This window comes from Oncorhynchus mykiss, chromosome 4, assembly GCF_013265735.2.
Source record: "Oncorhynchus mykiss isolate Arlee chromosome 4, USDA_OmykA_1.1, whole genome shotgun sequence".
Lineage (NCBI taxonomy): Eukaryota > Metazoa > Chordata > Actinopteri > Salmoniformes > Salmonidae > Oncorhynchus > Oncorhynchus mykiss.
Window position 1 is genome coordinate 7,265,975 of NC_048568.1, and position 15,308 is coordinate 7,281,282.

The following is a 15,308-nucleotide window of genomic DNA, read 5'->3' on the forward strand; positions in this document are numbered from 1 at the left end:
TCAGTTTTTGGTCCATTAAACATCACCTCTGAATATTCAATCTTTCTGGAGGCCTGCTGGCCTGTTCAAGGTCTGAGGCACTATATCTGACTCTTCTGTCCCACTCCCAGTACCTTCTGTCACATCCCCACTTGTTCTCATTGATTTTTTTTGGTGTGTCCAGTGACACTATGCCAATGTCCTGAGTATCCTCAAACGTCTCCTGTGTTCTCAAAAGGCTTTGTCTATTGCGCCGATACACAGCCCCATCTTCTGTCCTGACTGTTTTATCCCGTGAATCCGGACCCTGAATTCGAACTACATCCTGGGCTGCCAACGATAACAACACTCTGGCAGCTTTGTCATAGAAGAGTTTGTGTCTTGACTTCAGCTGATGGGCAGTCATTCAGGCAGAAACTAGGCAACCTGGAACGCAACTTGTGTCCCATTAAGGTTTCTGCAGGTGACCGGACACATTCCAAGGGCAATGCTCTGTAAGACAATACAGCCAAGAATGGATCAGTCCCACTGTGTGCTGCCTTTTTTAAGATTCGCTTCACGATTTGCACACCTTTTTCAGCCTTTCCGTTACTTTTAGGATATAGCAGACTAGAGGATATATGTCTAAACTCATAATGCTCTGCAAACATCTTAAACTCACTGCAAGCAAACTGAGGTGCATTATCAGAAACCACCACTAGGGTATCCCATGACGAGCAAAACAATATTTCAAATGTAAAATGTCAGTCTTTGCTGTAGTGCTGGACAAGAGTGCAATTTCAGGGTAATTTGACAAGTAGCCGATAGTCAACAAATAGTCCTTACCATTGCAGTGAAACAAGTAGACTCCAACCTTCTCCCAGGCTGAGGTGGGTACCTCTCCCATATACATGGGCTCCTTGGGCTGTCTATATGAAATTTGACAGGTGTCACAATTTCCCACCATTTGCTCAATGTCAGAATTTATATTTGGCCAGTGAAGGGACTCTGTCCATCCTCTTACATTTCTCAGCTCCAAGATGTCCTTCATGTACTCTCTGTAGCATTTTCTGAAGCATTGAAGTAGGTATCACCATTCTGTTGTTTTCAACAGCACACCATTGACCACTGACAGCTCTGCGCTTAGTGGGAAGTGCTGCTTACAAGAGCCTTTTTGCCAGCCATTTTCCAGATTCTGCATCACCTTGCAAAGAATGGGATATTTTGTGGTCTCTTCAGCTATTCTCCTTAGTTGCAGCTCAAATACAGGAAGTGACTCCATGACCATATCCACATGCAATATCCTAAAAGTAACGGAAAGGCTGAAAAAGGTGTGTAAATTGTGAAGAGACTTTAAAAAGGCTTTATTGTCTTAGAGAGCAGCGCCCTTAGAGTGTGGCCGGTCACCTGCAGAAATCCTAATGGGATGCAACTTGCATTCCCGGTTGTCTATTCTCTGCAGAATGACTGCCAATCAGCTGTGCAGGACAGGACCCCGCAGTTGAAGAGTTTGGCAGCTCAAGATGTGGTTCGAATGCTGGGTCCGGCTTCATGGGGTAGAAAAGTTACTGTTTTGGAGGAGGTTGCGCCTCAGTCATATCAAGTCAGGACAGAAGATGGGGCTGTGTATCGGGACACAGGCATACTGTCACAAGGCACACAGGAAAAAGAAAGGAGAACAAATAGGGATAATTATGTGACACCAGGTACTGGGAGTGTGAGAGTAGTTTCTGACATAGTACCTCAGACCTTGCGTAGGTCTCAGAGGCCTCCAAATAGACTGACTATTCAGTGGTGATGTTCAATTGACCAAAGCCTGAGAGGCTGACTTACTGAGTTGTTGGTGTTGTTTTGATACTTACTGTGCGAATTACAGCAGGCGCCTACTATATTCTCTGAGATTATCCAATTGCTGATGACTTTGTTTTGAACAACACACCTCATTTTGACATCACCACAAATTACTTCAATGATGGCACTCAGACTGTGAGTAACGAATGATAGAGCAGTGGAAGAATTCAGTGAGTTGTCAGGCAAATGTCTGCCACATTTCCTGGTGACATCATCATTGGAGGACTTCACAATTCATGAATTTGCCTTTTTGACAATCAAATCAAAATGTTATTTGTGCAATGCTTATTTTCAAGCCCTTAACCAACAATGCAGTTTTAAGAAAAATCCCCCCCCAAAAAGTAAGAGAGGAGAATAACAAATAATTAAAGAGCAGTAGTAAATAACAATAGTGGGGCTATACAGGGGCTACCGGTACAAAGACAATGTGTCAATGTGCGAGGACACCGGTGTCAAGGTAATTGAGGTCATTATTTACATGTCGAGAGAGTTATTAAAGTGGCTATGCATAGATAATAACAGAGAGTAAAAGCAGTTCGGGGGGAGGGGGAAATTAAAATAGTCTGGGTAGCCATTTGATCAACTGTTCATGAGTCTTATGGCTTCGGGTAGAAGCTGTTTAGAAGCCTCTTGGACCTAAACTTGGCACTCCGTTACCGCTTGACTTGCAGTAGCAGAGGGAACAGTCTATGACTAGGGTGGCAGGAGTCTTTGAACATTTTTAGGGCCTTCCTCTGACACCGGCTGGTAAAGAGGTCCTGGATGGCAGGAAGCTTGGCCCCGGGGGTGTACTGGGCCGTACGCACTACCCTCTGTAGTCCCTTGTGGTCGCCATACCAGGCTGTTATTCAACCAGTTATTCATGCTCTCGATGGTGCAGCTGTAATACTTTTTGAGGCTCTGAGGACCCAGGCTCTGAGGACCCAGTCTCCTGAGGGGGAATAGGTATTGTCTATCCTGGTGTGCTTGGACCATGTTCGTTTGTTGGTGATGTGGACTCCAAGGAACTTGAAGCTCTAAACCTGCTCCACCACAACCCCGTCGATGAGAATGGGGGCGTGATCGGTCCTCCTTTTCCTGTAGTCCACAATCACCTCCTTTATCTTGATCACGTTGAGGGAGAGGTTGTTGTCCTTGCTCCACACGGTCAGGTCTCTGACCTCCTCCCTATCGGCTGTCTCATCGTTGTCGGTGATCAGGCCTACCACTGTTGTGTCATCGGCAAACTTAATGATGGTGTTGGAGTCGTGCCTGGCCATGCAGTCATGAGTGAACAGGGACTACAGGAGGTGACTGAGCATGCACCCCTGATGGGCCCCCGTGTTAAGGATCAGCGTGGCGGATGTGTTGTTACCTACCCTTACCACCTGGGGGAAGCCCGTCAGGAAGTCCAGGATCCAGTTGCAGAGGAAGGTGTTTAGTCCCAGGGTCCTTAACTTAGTGATGAGTTTTGAGGGCAACTATGGTGTTGAACGCTGATCTGTAGTCAATTAATAGCATTCTGACACAGATGCTCCTTTTGTCCAGGTGTGAAAGGGCAGTGTGGAGTGCAATAGAGATTGCATCATCTGTGGATCTGTTTGGGCGAATTAGAGTGGGTCTAGGGCAGTGATCACCAACCTTTTCTGAGTTAAGATCACATTCTGAGTCAAAATGCATGCCGAGATCTATCGTTCTGATTTACATTTAACATTATAAAAAAAATGTAAGCCTATGCAACATTAACCAATTAAAAACAGTACTGTAGCAATGAGGTTTGTACAGTAAGCTGTAGGCCCAATACATTATTACCACATACTGGCTTTGCTTCAATTTATCTGTCAATGCATTGTTATTTGGGACATTTAAAAAATATATATATTTCAACATTTGAGGTAGGCTATATGATCACACAGGTAATAGATTCATTGTTGTATTACTTGTGATGCACTTCTAAGTGAGCATACATTTAAGTAATTCGCTTTTAATTTTACTGAGCTGATGGTGCCTGAATCTGATAGTCAGTCTCAGCGGAAGGAGAGAGCAGCAGTTTAAGGGTCTGTCTCTCAACATCCCTCCCCTCTCCCTTTCCTCCACTGACACTCACCAAAAAGGGGACACCGTCTTCCAGCTGATGGCGAAACTCGAGTCGCACCGCATTATTTCTGCCTCATGCACAAATTCACGCTGTTACTGCTATGAACAGAGAAAGTGAAATATTCCTTGATATTAACAAAGGCCTAATCTGCTAATAACAACAACACAAGCCTATAGATTCACTTTCCTACTCATTCGTTACTGCCGCACTGCTTGTTGTAGCGCTGAGTGGAAATAGGAAGAACGAGTATTTTGTGGGTAATAAAAGTGTTGAATACAAAGGGTTGACAGTGCTAACATGATCTCACTCATAAAAACAGCAGCTCTTTGCTGAATTCTCTGGCAGTCTCTCTCTTGTAATGATTTAAACGTTTTTGAAGTTTCACAGTGTCAATTTTGCCGACGCTTTCTTTTATGCCTCCTATGTTACTGCATACACGGTCGTCTGAGCAAATCTGATTGGCCAGCGTTAGCAAAGTGCACTTGATTACCTCTCCAGGCCCACCAGGAAGGCAGAGTTTGGACCTTCTGACGTATGAAATGGCAACAGTTTGCCTACCCAGCGCAGCTGAATCGGCTGCACGAACCACCAACAGCCCGAGACTAAAAATAAAAAAGGCTTTATCGTTGGGTTTTTACAGAAATGTTTGGCGATCAACTAGATATGCCTTGGAGATCGACAAGTCGATCGCAATCGACTGGTTGGTGACCACTGGTATAGGGTTTCTGGGATAATGGTGATGATGTGAGCCATGACCAGCCTTTCATAGCATTTCATGGCTACAGAAGTGTGTGCTATTGGTCGGAGGTCATTTAGGCAAGTTACCTTAGTGTTCTTGGGCACAGGGACCATGGTGGTCTGCTTGAAACATGTTGGCGTTACAGATTTAGACAGGGAGAGGGTGAAAATGTGAGTGAAGACACTTGCCAGTTGGTCAGCGCATGTGTGGAGTACATGTCCTGTAATCCGTCTGGCCCAGCGGCCGTGTGAATGTTTACCTATTTAAAAGGTCTTACTCACATCGGCTGCAGAGAGCTTGATCACACAGTCGTCTGGAAAATTTGATGCTCTCATGCATGTTTCAGTGTTACTTCCCTCAAAGTTATTTAGCTCATCTGGTAGGCTCGTGTCACTGGACACCTCTCGGCTGTGCTTCCCTTTGTAGTCTGTAATAGTTTGCAAGCCCTGCCACATCCGACAAGCATCAGAGCCGGTTTGGTACGATTTGATCGTAGTCCTTAGTCCTGCCTATTTGATGGTTCGCCAGAGGGCATAGCGGGATTTCTTATAAGCTTCCAGGTTAGAGTCCCACTCCTTGAAAGCGGCAGCTCTACCCTTTAGCTCAGTGCGAATGTTGCCTGTAATCCATGGCTTCTGGTTGGGGTATGTATGTACAGTCACTGTGGGGATGACATCGTCGACGCAATTGATGAGGCCAGTGACTGATGTGGTGTACTCCTCAATGCCGTCGGAAGAATCCCGTAACATATTTCATTCTGTGCTAGCAAAACAGTTATGTAGTTTAGCATATTCTTCATCTGACCTTTTTTTTTAATAGACTTTGTCACTGGTGCTTCCTGCTTTAATTTTTGCTTGTAAACAGGAATCAGGAGAATAGAACTATGGTCAAATTTGGAAAATGGAGGGTGAGGGAGAGCTTTGAATGCGTCTCTGTGTGGAGTAAAGGTGGTCTAGAGTGTTTTTTCCCTCTGGTTGCACATTTAACATGCTGAAAGAAATGAGGTAAAACTGATATGTTTCCCTGCATTAAAGTCCTCAACCACTAGGAGAGCTGCCTCTGGATGAGCGTTTTCTTATGGCTGTATAGAGGGTGTGGTTTTAGTGTCAGCATCGGTCTGTGGTGGTATGTACACGGCTATGAAAAATACTTTAGGTAGATAGTGTGGTCTACATCTTATCATGAGATACTCTACCTCAGGCGAGCAAAACCTTGACTTCCTGAGATATCGTGCACCAGCTGTTGTTTACAAATATGCTTAGGCCCCCTCCTCGTGTCTTACTAGAGGCTGCTGTTCTATCCTGCCAATAGTGTGTATAACCCGCCAGCTGTATGTTATTAATGTTGTCATTCAGCCACGACTTGGTGAAACATAAGATATTACAGTTTTTAATGTCCCGTTGGTAGGATATACGTGCTTTCAGTTTGTCCCATTTATTTTCCAGCGATTGAACGTTAGCTAACAGTATGGATGGCAAAGGCAGATTAGCCACTCATCGTCTGATCTTCACAAGGCACCCTGATCTCTTTCCGTGAAATCTCAATTTCTTTCTCTAGCGAATGATGAGGATAAGGGCCTGTTCGGGTGTTTGGAGTATTTCCTTCCCGTCCAACTCATTAAATAAAAATTATTCGTCCAATTCGAGGTGAGTAATCGCTGTTCTGATGTCCAGAAGAGACGGTAGCAGCAACATTATGTACAAAATAAGTTACAAAATAAGTTACAAAATAAGTTACAAACAATGTAAAAAAACTAACAAATAGCACGGTTGGTAATTAAGAGCCAATAAAACAGCAGCCATCCCCTCCTGCGCTATCTACTACACAATATGTTGTATCAAGTCTGACAGGAGTTTGCCCAAATGTGCCGAATTGGTCCATTTATACATTTTAAGTACATAACTGTAGGGAACAAACAAAAATGCAATGGTAATTCAAAACTTTAACTTTACACACTCCCAGGAATGTCATACATGATGGATCATTAGCTTGCCTACAGAAAATAAACTAACCTTCACACATCCAGACGGCTGGGGGGGAGCCAGAGACAGCAGCGGGGTCAAACTGTAGAACCCAGTTCCTACGTTTGAAAATTGATTTTATCAAACACAACTATGCTACATTTTATCTCTGGGACCCTCAGTATGACAAGACAGAGCAAGATTACTGAATGTAAGTACATTTACCTTCAGAGATGAATGTATCAAACCAGTTGCTTTTATAAAAGTGTTTTGTTGTTTTGCGCTCTCCTCAAACAATAGCATGGCATTTTGTTGCTTTAATCGCTACTGTAAATTGGACACTGCAGTTACCCGATTAACAAGAATATAAGCTTTCAGCCCATACAAGACATGTCTATGTCCTGGCTGTTGGCTGTTGTTTACAACTTCATTCTTGTCACATTATCGCATACTGAGCAACAACTGTCCCAGTTTAGGGACACCGATCCCGTAGAGGATAATTATTAAGAAAAATGTTTTTTGTTTTTAGGGGTACGACTGCATCTAGGGTATTACGCAAGGTAAAATTTTGTTCCTCAGTTAGGTGGTTAACTTATTGTTGTACCCTGACGTCCTTGGGTAGGTGGAGGGAGTCTGGAAGTGCATCAAGGAATCTTTTGGGTTGTCCGGGAATTTATAGCACGGCTTTTGATGATCCTTGGTTGGGGTCTGAGCAGATAATTTGTTGCGATTGCAAATGGAATAAAATGGTGGTCCGATAGCCCAGGATAATGAGGAAAAACATTAAGCTCCACAATATTTATTAAACGGGACAAAACTAGGTCCACAGTATGACTGTGGCATTGAGTAGGTTCGGAGACATGTTGGACAACTTGATTCGACGATGGCTACACTGTGCTAGTGGCAGACTCCACAAAGCTGGCAGGCTGCCTGGCCTGCACCCTCTCTCATTGTAGAGCTAGAGGAGTAAGAGCCCTGTCTATGTTCATAGATGCGAGCACCCCTCCAGCTAGGATGGAGTCCGTCACTTCTCAGCAGGCCAGGCTCGGTCCTGTATGTGGGCGAGTCCCAGAAAGAGGGCCAGTTATCTACAAATTCTCTTTTGGGAAGGGCAGAATACAGTTTTCAACCAGCGATTGAGTAGTGAGACTGCTGTAGAGTTCATCACTCCCCCTAACTGGGTGATAATTAACTGAGTGATAATAGAATGTTATTGATAAACAAATGGTTATTTCACTTGCCCAGCTGTCCAACTCCTTGACAATTCCCCATCAGAAGAAGCGTAGGTTGATTTTGGCATTCATGCGCTTCACTGGGAAATATCCAGCATGCATCTGTCAGTACAGGCCTCTTTCTCCTGTTTAGTAAAAATCACTCTCCTGTGCAGCTGGCCATCCTTTCCCCGTAGGTATATATGATTGCCAAACGAGTTGGAAGAGAAGAGTTGTTGAAATACTCAAGTCTAAGTATATTTGCTCTGCTGTCTTTCTCTGTCTCTGCATACAGTAGCAAGTTTGTATGAAGGTGTGGTGATTCACAGTCAAATTGTTATAGGTGTTACGGTTTTCTTCCGTCGAAGGAAAGGACCAAAATGCAACGTGGTTATTTTGATTCATCTTTAATGAAAGATGAACACGAACAATACAAAACAAGAAACGTGAAAACCTAAACAGCCTTATCTGGTGCAAACAAACAGAGACAGGAACAATCACCCACGAAACACTCAAAGAATATGGCTGCCTAAATATGGTTCCCAATCAGAGACAACGATAAACACCTGCCTCTGATTGAGAACCACTCCAGGCAGCCATAGACTATTATAGACAACCCCACTAACCACTCACTATCCCATAACCTACAACAAACCCCTAGACAAAACACACCACAAACTAACCCATGTCACACCCTGGCCTGTTCAAAATACAGAAAACACAAAATACTAAGACCAGGGCGTGACAATAGGCGTCTTTTTGTCGAAATCAAAAATAATTGTTCTGAAAGCAACTTTTTCCCAAAAGAAAAGGAAGTCAAAGCGGACACCAACAAAGATGGCATCTCAGGTAAGCAGCACTGGGCTGTATTGACATATCCTAAAAAAATGACATGTGCTGCTTTAGATTGAAGGGTCATATCTCAGTTCTTTACTTTGAGAGCGAGCTGACCAAGGGGGTCGAACATGTAGATATTGCCAGATGTTCACTGTGTGAGGACCAGGCCGTGGAAGCTTTATTGCTGGCACAGTGTCCATAACCAGAGGTAATTAAAAACTGTTATTTTTCTCCGTGGAATCTCTCGCTTGCATGAATTAAGGGTTTTTTAAGACGTCAGCTGCACACCGCAAACATTTCCACTGGACTATCTGTTGCTGCCAAGTCATGGGTTAGCCTTGCAATAAACAAGTGGTGAGAAACAGCCCTCTATATAAACGTTTCAGGTACACGGTATGTGACGCAAACACCTATTGGCATTCTTCGATTGTTTGTCCTCATGGGTCTGTTTTTCAGCTTAAGGCACTCTAGCCACTTGTGTGTGTGTGGTGTCCACAGCATCCATCTAGGTTATATCAGCGGTTTTGTTGAACCCCTCCTGCATCTGAACTGGCTGACAGAGGGCATGGCCTGATCATAGAGATGTCACTCGGTTGATTTAACAGGAAGTATTATTAAAGAGATGCTTTACATTGAAATCCCAGAGTTAATGATCCAAGATGACTGACCGTGTTAGAATAAAATGGCTTAATCATGGTCTCGTCTGCAGGTATGTTTTGATGTGAGAGGAATCCAGTCCCGACAGCGGAATTGGGATGAACTGAGAATATTAGGGAAGCACTGTCATTCATGAATCATATGCTCTCTCCCCCCACCTCATCTAATGCACACCATATGTGCATTGAAGTAGAGATTTGCCTTCCTTTTAACTAGGCATTTCAGGTCAGAATGACAGCCTAGGAACTGCCTTGTTCAGGGGCAGAAGGACAGATGTTTACCTTTTCTGCTCAGGGATTCGATCTTGCAACCTTCTGGTTACTAGTCAACGCTCTAACCACCTGCCCGCCCAAGATTGAACTTTTACAATTAAAATGCACTTTCAATAAAGCGTTTCACATTCTCCACTGGTTGAAACACTATCCTGTGTCCTCAGATATGCATAGGATTTTTTTTCCTGTGTGTAATCATTGATATCCCAGGAGCAGTAAAAGCTGTTGAGGTGTATAATTGTAATACATACAAATAATGGCGTTTGTCATATCTGAACCACACCTTTATTTGCCAAGGAAGAGTGCATGATCGGTGAATATATTCAATATACAGGCTACAAAATAGGAATCTCATGTGTGGTAACAACTAAAATACATGTGTATAAAGGTATATTCTACTCTAAGCTTCATTAATGAGGTTCATAGATTGGTATGAATATTAGTTCAGAACGTGTAGCCAGATCGGCTTCATAGTTATTTTTAATCCAACACAATAAGCATGTTACTTCAGCTGCATTACAAGGCAAGCTTACAATTGTGCAGTGAATGCTTTAGCCATGTAGATTCTTTACATCCACTGTTTCACAAGACAACATCCTGGTTTGTTGGTTCTAAGGAGTCCCTAAAAGACAAATGACAAATTCTCTCCTAACACTAGCTAGTCAGGTAACTTGCTAAATAGCGATTTTCATATTTTAACTTTGATTTAAAAAATTTAAAAAAAATCTGGCTGCACAAACGTTTGTACCTTCCGTAGTTCGGTCTTGGAGATTGAAGAATGCATGGGTGTCCGAGCTGTGTGCTAGTAGTTTAAAAACAGACAGCTCGGTACATTCAGCTTGTCAACATTTCTTACAAAAACTAGTAGTGATGAAGTCAAGCTCTTCCCATTTGAGCCATGAGATTGACATGTATATAATTACAGAAGAAATGTTCATATTTGGATGGAAACCAAGCTAGTGAGAGGTATCAAGGAAAGTTGTAATTTCAGTTGAAAATTACCAACACTGCATCCAACCACAGCCCTGTTGACCTCACTTTGGCAAAACACCATCTGCTATAACATTGAGTCAGTTCATCCTACTGGACATTGGAAAGCTTGTTTTGACACCCATTGTTTGTCTTAGACAGGAAATTGGTGTGCAACATTTATCTCCCTCCGGTGGATGGTTCAGAGTTCCATGCTTACAAAAGGGTTGATTGATACACGTCAGATGACAAGCCTACTACATGCGCCTTGGTGTTAAACGCAAATCAGATACAATTAAGGTAGTCCAACAGTTAGGATTGTTTTATATAGAACACTTTATTTGACATGTTAGAGACATTACACCCAAAGAATGTATCCAGAAGAAACATATAAATGACGCTCCTCAAAGAGGTCTTTGACATGTCGTTGTCCTGTTGAGAGAGAGAGAAGCTATTAGTTCAGTTATGGTCTGCCAGGGTCTGAAAAGCATAAAACAAGACCAACCTCTTTTCGGGTTGTCCTGATTCACACATTGTCCACTACAGGGGCCGCCAGAGGGACTACTGGCATCACAGATGCCCACATCACAATGGACAAAGACCTAGGAATCAAAGATTTCATGGAGTCAGATTTAAAAAAATAAATAATGGATGAATGCCACACACAAAATTAACCAATAAAGCTTGTTGGGTGAACTTCGTTACCTGGCCACCCGGCTCAACCGCATCCTCGGCGAAGGCAAACATATAGACCTCAAAGCGTTTGACGTGAGGGGGGAAGTGGACCCTGGCGTCAGCTACCACCGGGTGGAAGACCACACGGTATGGATCACCGGGGTTCTCACAGCTGCCAGTGTAGAGAGAGGGACTAAGTTAGGCACAAGAAAACACTGCAAACACCAACCCCCTTGTGTACAAAGTCTTGTGGTGGTGTCATGACTGTCCTGTGAGGATCAGATCAATTTACAGCAGAAGTGGGTTATTTCTCCCCCTCCAGTATGAACTAAAGGAATGTCTTTGTTAACAGGCTTTTCCCACCAAAAATCACCATATCTTTAAAAAACATATTTCATATACAATGTAAAGGCTCAAGACTTCCTACCTGTAGAGTGAGCACTTTTCTAGGATTTCCTTTTTACAAATCAAAATAAAAACCATTATGACATTCATTTTCTATAGCTAATCTCTGACCAGTCTTATGTTAGAAATATTGTTCCAGTATTCACTTTTGAACGTGTTAGAGAAACTCCCCTAGAAAATGTGCATAGTAAGTAGCTATGCCACGAGGGACATCAGAGCGGGTCAGACTGACAGAACCGTCCCCGGCGGCCAGAGTGCATAAAAGGACTGGTAACAGAAATTAACATTAGACCAGAAAACCGTGAGGCGCAAGCTACACGTTTGAAACTTTCCTAAACTCACAAGTACCTAGAAAAGCAACCTTAAGTGGGACCATTCTGCTACTATATCCAAACCATCCTACTCTCATCACCCACTGAGGAATCAGCGACAGGGTTGATTAGCCCATCTTCCAGAACGAGTGAAAGGATAATCCATCCTGTAGTTCTGTTCAAGACGCGTCATTGGAGCCACGAGCAACCAACGACATTGTGACCTCTTGTAGCCAATCAGAGAGAAGACCCAACCACCTACCTTTCCACAGCGCCATCCCACATAAATGCTTTTCCTCCAAGCTGGGGCCAGTTTGTGTGTTCAAAAATGTATCAACGACAAGTGTCCCTTCTGGAACGGGGGGGGGGGGGGGGGGAGACATCTTGTAACAAGCCATCATATTGTGTCAGTCCGCTAGGGACCTGTGTTTAGCTAGCAATTCAATTAAACCAATTTGTATAGTACTGAATCATAAGGTTGGGGTTTTGCAGCTGCAAGGAGGATACGATGTCATGGATAATAAGTTGACTATCAATGGAATAGATTTCTGCCGTCGAGTTTAAGTAGGGAGACGGTAACTCTTTAAAACCGCTTCCTCGGCACCCCAAATCCTAACATGATTCATTTAGAGTCGGCTAACAATTAAACAGTCCTCAGAATTCAAGGTCACGTCACGACAGTGGTTTGTTGGTTTTAATTTCTGATCTTTTGGCCCATCAGACCTGGATGAATCTGATTTAGGCCATTTTATTTTAAAAGAACAGAAATTGAGCTGCCTATTTGAAAAACAAAAATGCACATTTAGCTTCTCACCAACAACATTACTTTGTCTACTGCAATGGCTTTTATAGCTTGTTAAATGACAGATGTCAAACATGTATATTCAATTACATTGACATGAGGTGAGATGTCCCTCTAAATGGTTCTTAATTCTAAATGATCAGACTACAGGCGACCTGAATATTGATCAATTGACTAGTTTAACCAAAGTTGCCGAATAGACACTCGGTATCAACAAGGCAATCATATTTTTCAAAATAAGTACTTCATTTTAATTAAGAATTTCATGCAATGCGCCAAAGCAATTCTTCCGCTGTCGGAAAGTGGTCTCAAAATAAATTCTACACCCATGGCATCGGATTCAAACGTAGCTCTACTATACAAAGTAACCTACGCATTGAAAGTTTAGGCCTACTTTTTTTATTTGCATCTTTGGGAGGTTTATCATTTACTGTTTAACTGCCAGAAATTAGCAAAAAGGATTTGTGAAATCTGAAGACATTATATTAAGAGACAAACGCCCACACCAGTACAAATCCACTTGAGCTGACAGACAATGGCCACGATTTTGCAAACGATATAGTTGCAGCTGAAGTGACAAATCTAAACTGCCCATTTGGTGCACAGCCATGTGAATGGTGTCTTTTCCTATGATACACAAAACATTCAGCCTGTCTTTTTAAAACTGCTATGAAATTTCTGATTTAAGTTGCAAAGTTACTTCCGTGATAGATGAGCCTTGTCCACATTGACAAATATAGGTTCTTGCGACCATTTCACAAAAATGGTCAAATTGCGTGATTTGTTAGCATTTTGCAAACCCGATCCCCCAAATGAATGGTTTGACCAATAACGTTGCTTCACTACACTGCTTGGTGTAACATGTATCCAGATACTGAAAAGGCACCCGCAAAATAAAGTGTCATTTGCAGCATGCATAATCATAAGTCCATTACAATGTAGGAAAAATAAGTCATCTTTCAATAGTTACCCAATTTAAATTCTTGAGAAAAATTAGGCCAGCAGTGTCCATCTGTGGCAAAGTGCTCACCCAAATCAAAAATGTAGTAACATTTTTTAAAATATGAACATTAGCCAGCAAGCTGCTACACTTGACCGTGGTATTTGTTCATGTTTAGCAACTCCCAATTAGCGCATTCCTCTAGGACAGGAAATTCCATTGAAAGCGGCGTCCTGTCAACTGATCCTATTCCGTTTCAAACATCCATGCTGGACAGGCGTGTGAACCATCCTTTACGTTTAGTGCAATAACTGTTTTAAACACAAGAGGTCACTTGTGCCTGAAGTCAACCCAAAACCAACAAGTATTCAGTCAGTGTTAAGAGCAGTTGTATGAAACCAATCGGAAAGGCAAGCTAAGCTTGACTTCCATTCGACTGACCATCAGTTCGGCTGAACACTGAACTGTAGCAAACCAAAAGGATAACATTGAGTAAAAAGGTGTAGGTAACGCCAACAACCTTTTCACACGCGAGTTCCAAATATCTTCAGTCGCCCCAGTGGGAGTTGATTTTATGCACGTGATGTCACATTGCACTCCCTGCTCCAAAATGTGCACAGTTAACCCGCACTGACCTCAAACCAAGGCACACTACCTGCTAATTTTCTAAGTTTGCCTCATTCAGTCATTCACTAAAGTACCCCATTTCTATTTGAGAATTTAATGAGCCGGACAAACTTTCCTTCAAAAGAAACTCCAAGCACTTCCCCAGATCAGGTATACAGGCCTTGCACATTTATTGCCTTCCTTACAAATAACTGTGGACATGTGTGCATTCACATCAAAGTGCCTTATTTTCTGCATAACGTGTTGTCGTTTCTACTGTAGCGTACCGTAAGTATAATGTACTTAGTGTTTTATTCATATGCGTTCTGATTTTTGCCTAGATTGTAATGGACATGCGTGTAAAACACTTTTGAAGGTGGTACTGAATATGAGCTAATGCTAACGCCATACAATGCAGTCGGGTTAAACGCTTACGTGATGTCAGACTCGACTGACTTATGGTGATCAACTGGAGTACCCCCATTGTCTTGAATGCACTGAAGTCGTTAGTTGATTTGAACACGGGATCAGAGTGTAAACTATGGTACCTCAGGGTTTCCAGATCAGACCCCTCCTTTCCAGGGGTATTTAGCTTAGAAAAACTGTTGATAAATCCCCATCTTAGTAATGTTTCCTGCATCATCCTCCCCACAATACCATCCAAGGACTTAACCCCCCAAAATGGATTGAGCTATATCTTGCAACTCTGTTTAGCTTTCGTGCTACGGTTGTATTTGGGGAGGTGACAACAATTGGCTTTTTGATTAGTTAACTGTAAACTACTTGTCATGTGTACGCCGTAACAAGTACAAAGATTTGTCACATGCTGAAGTTCAACTTCAGCAATAACTTCATTCTTGTCACATTATCGCATACTGAGCAACAACTGTCCCAGTTTAGGGACACCGATCCCGTAGAGGATAATTATTAAGAAAAATGTTTTTTGTTTTTAGGGGTACGACTGCATCTAGGGTATTACGCAAGGTAAAATTTTGTTCCTCAGTTAGGTGGTTAACTTATTGTTGTACCCTGACGTC

At 42.7% G+C, this 15,308-nt stretch overlaps 1 long non-coding RNA gene across 1 annotated transcript; it reads right to left on the minus strand.

Moving 5' to 3' along the window:
- Positions 1–10,850: 10,850 nt before the first annotated feature.
- On the minus strand, positions 10,851–11,398 carry LOC118964393. Its single transcript, XR_005051440.1, has 3 exons — positions 11,238–11,398; positions 11,038–11,134; positions 10,851–10,964 (listed from the first exon to the last, which is right to left on the minus strand). It is a non-coding gene; the product is annotated as an uncharacterized LOC118964393 (long non-coding RNA).
- Between the last annotated feature and the right edge of the window lie 3,910 nt (positions 11,399–15,308).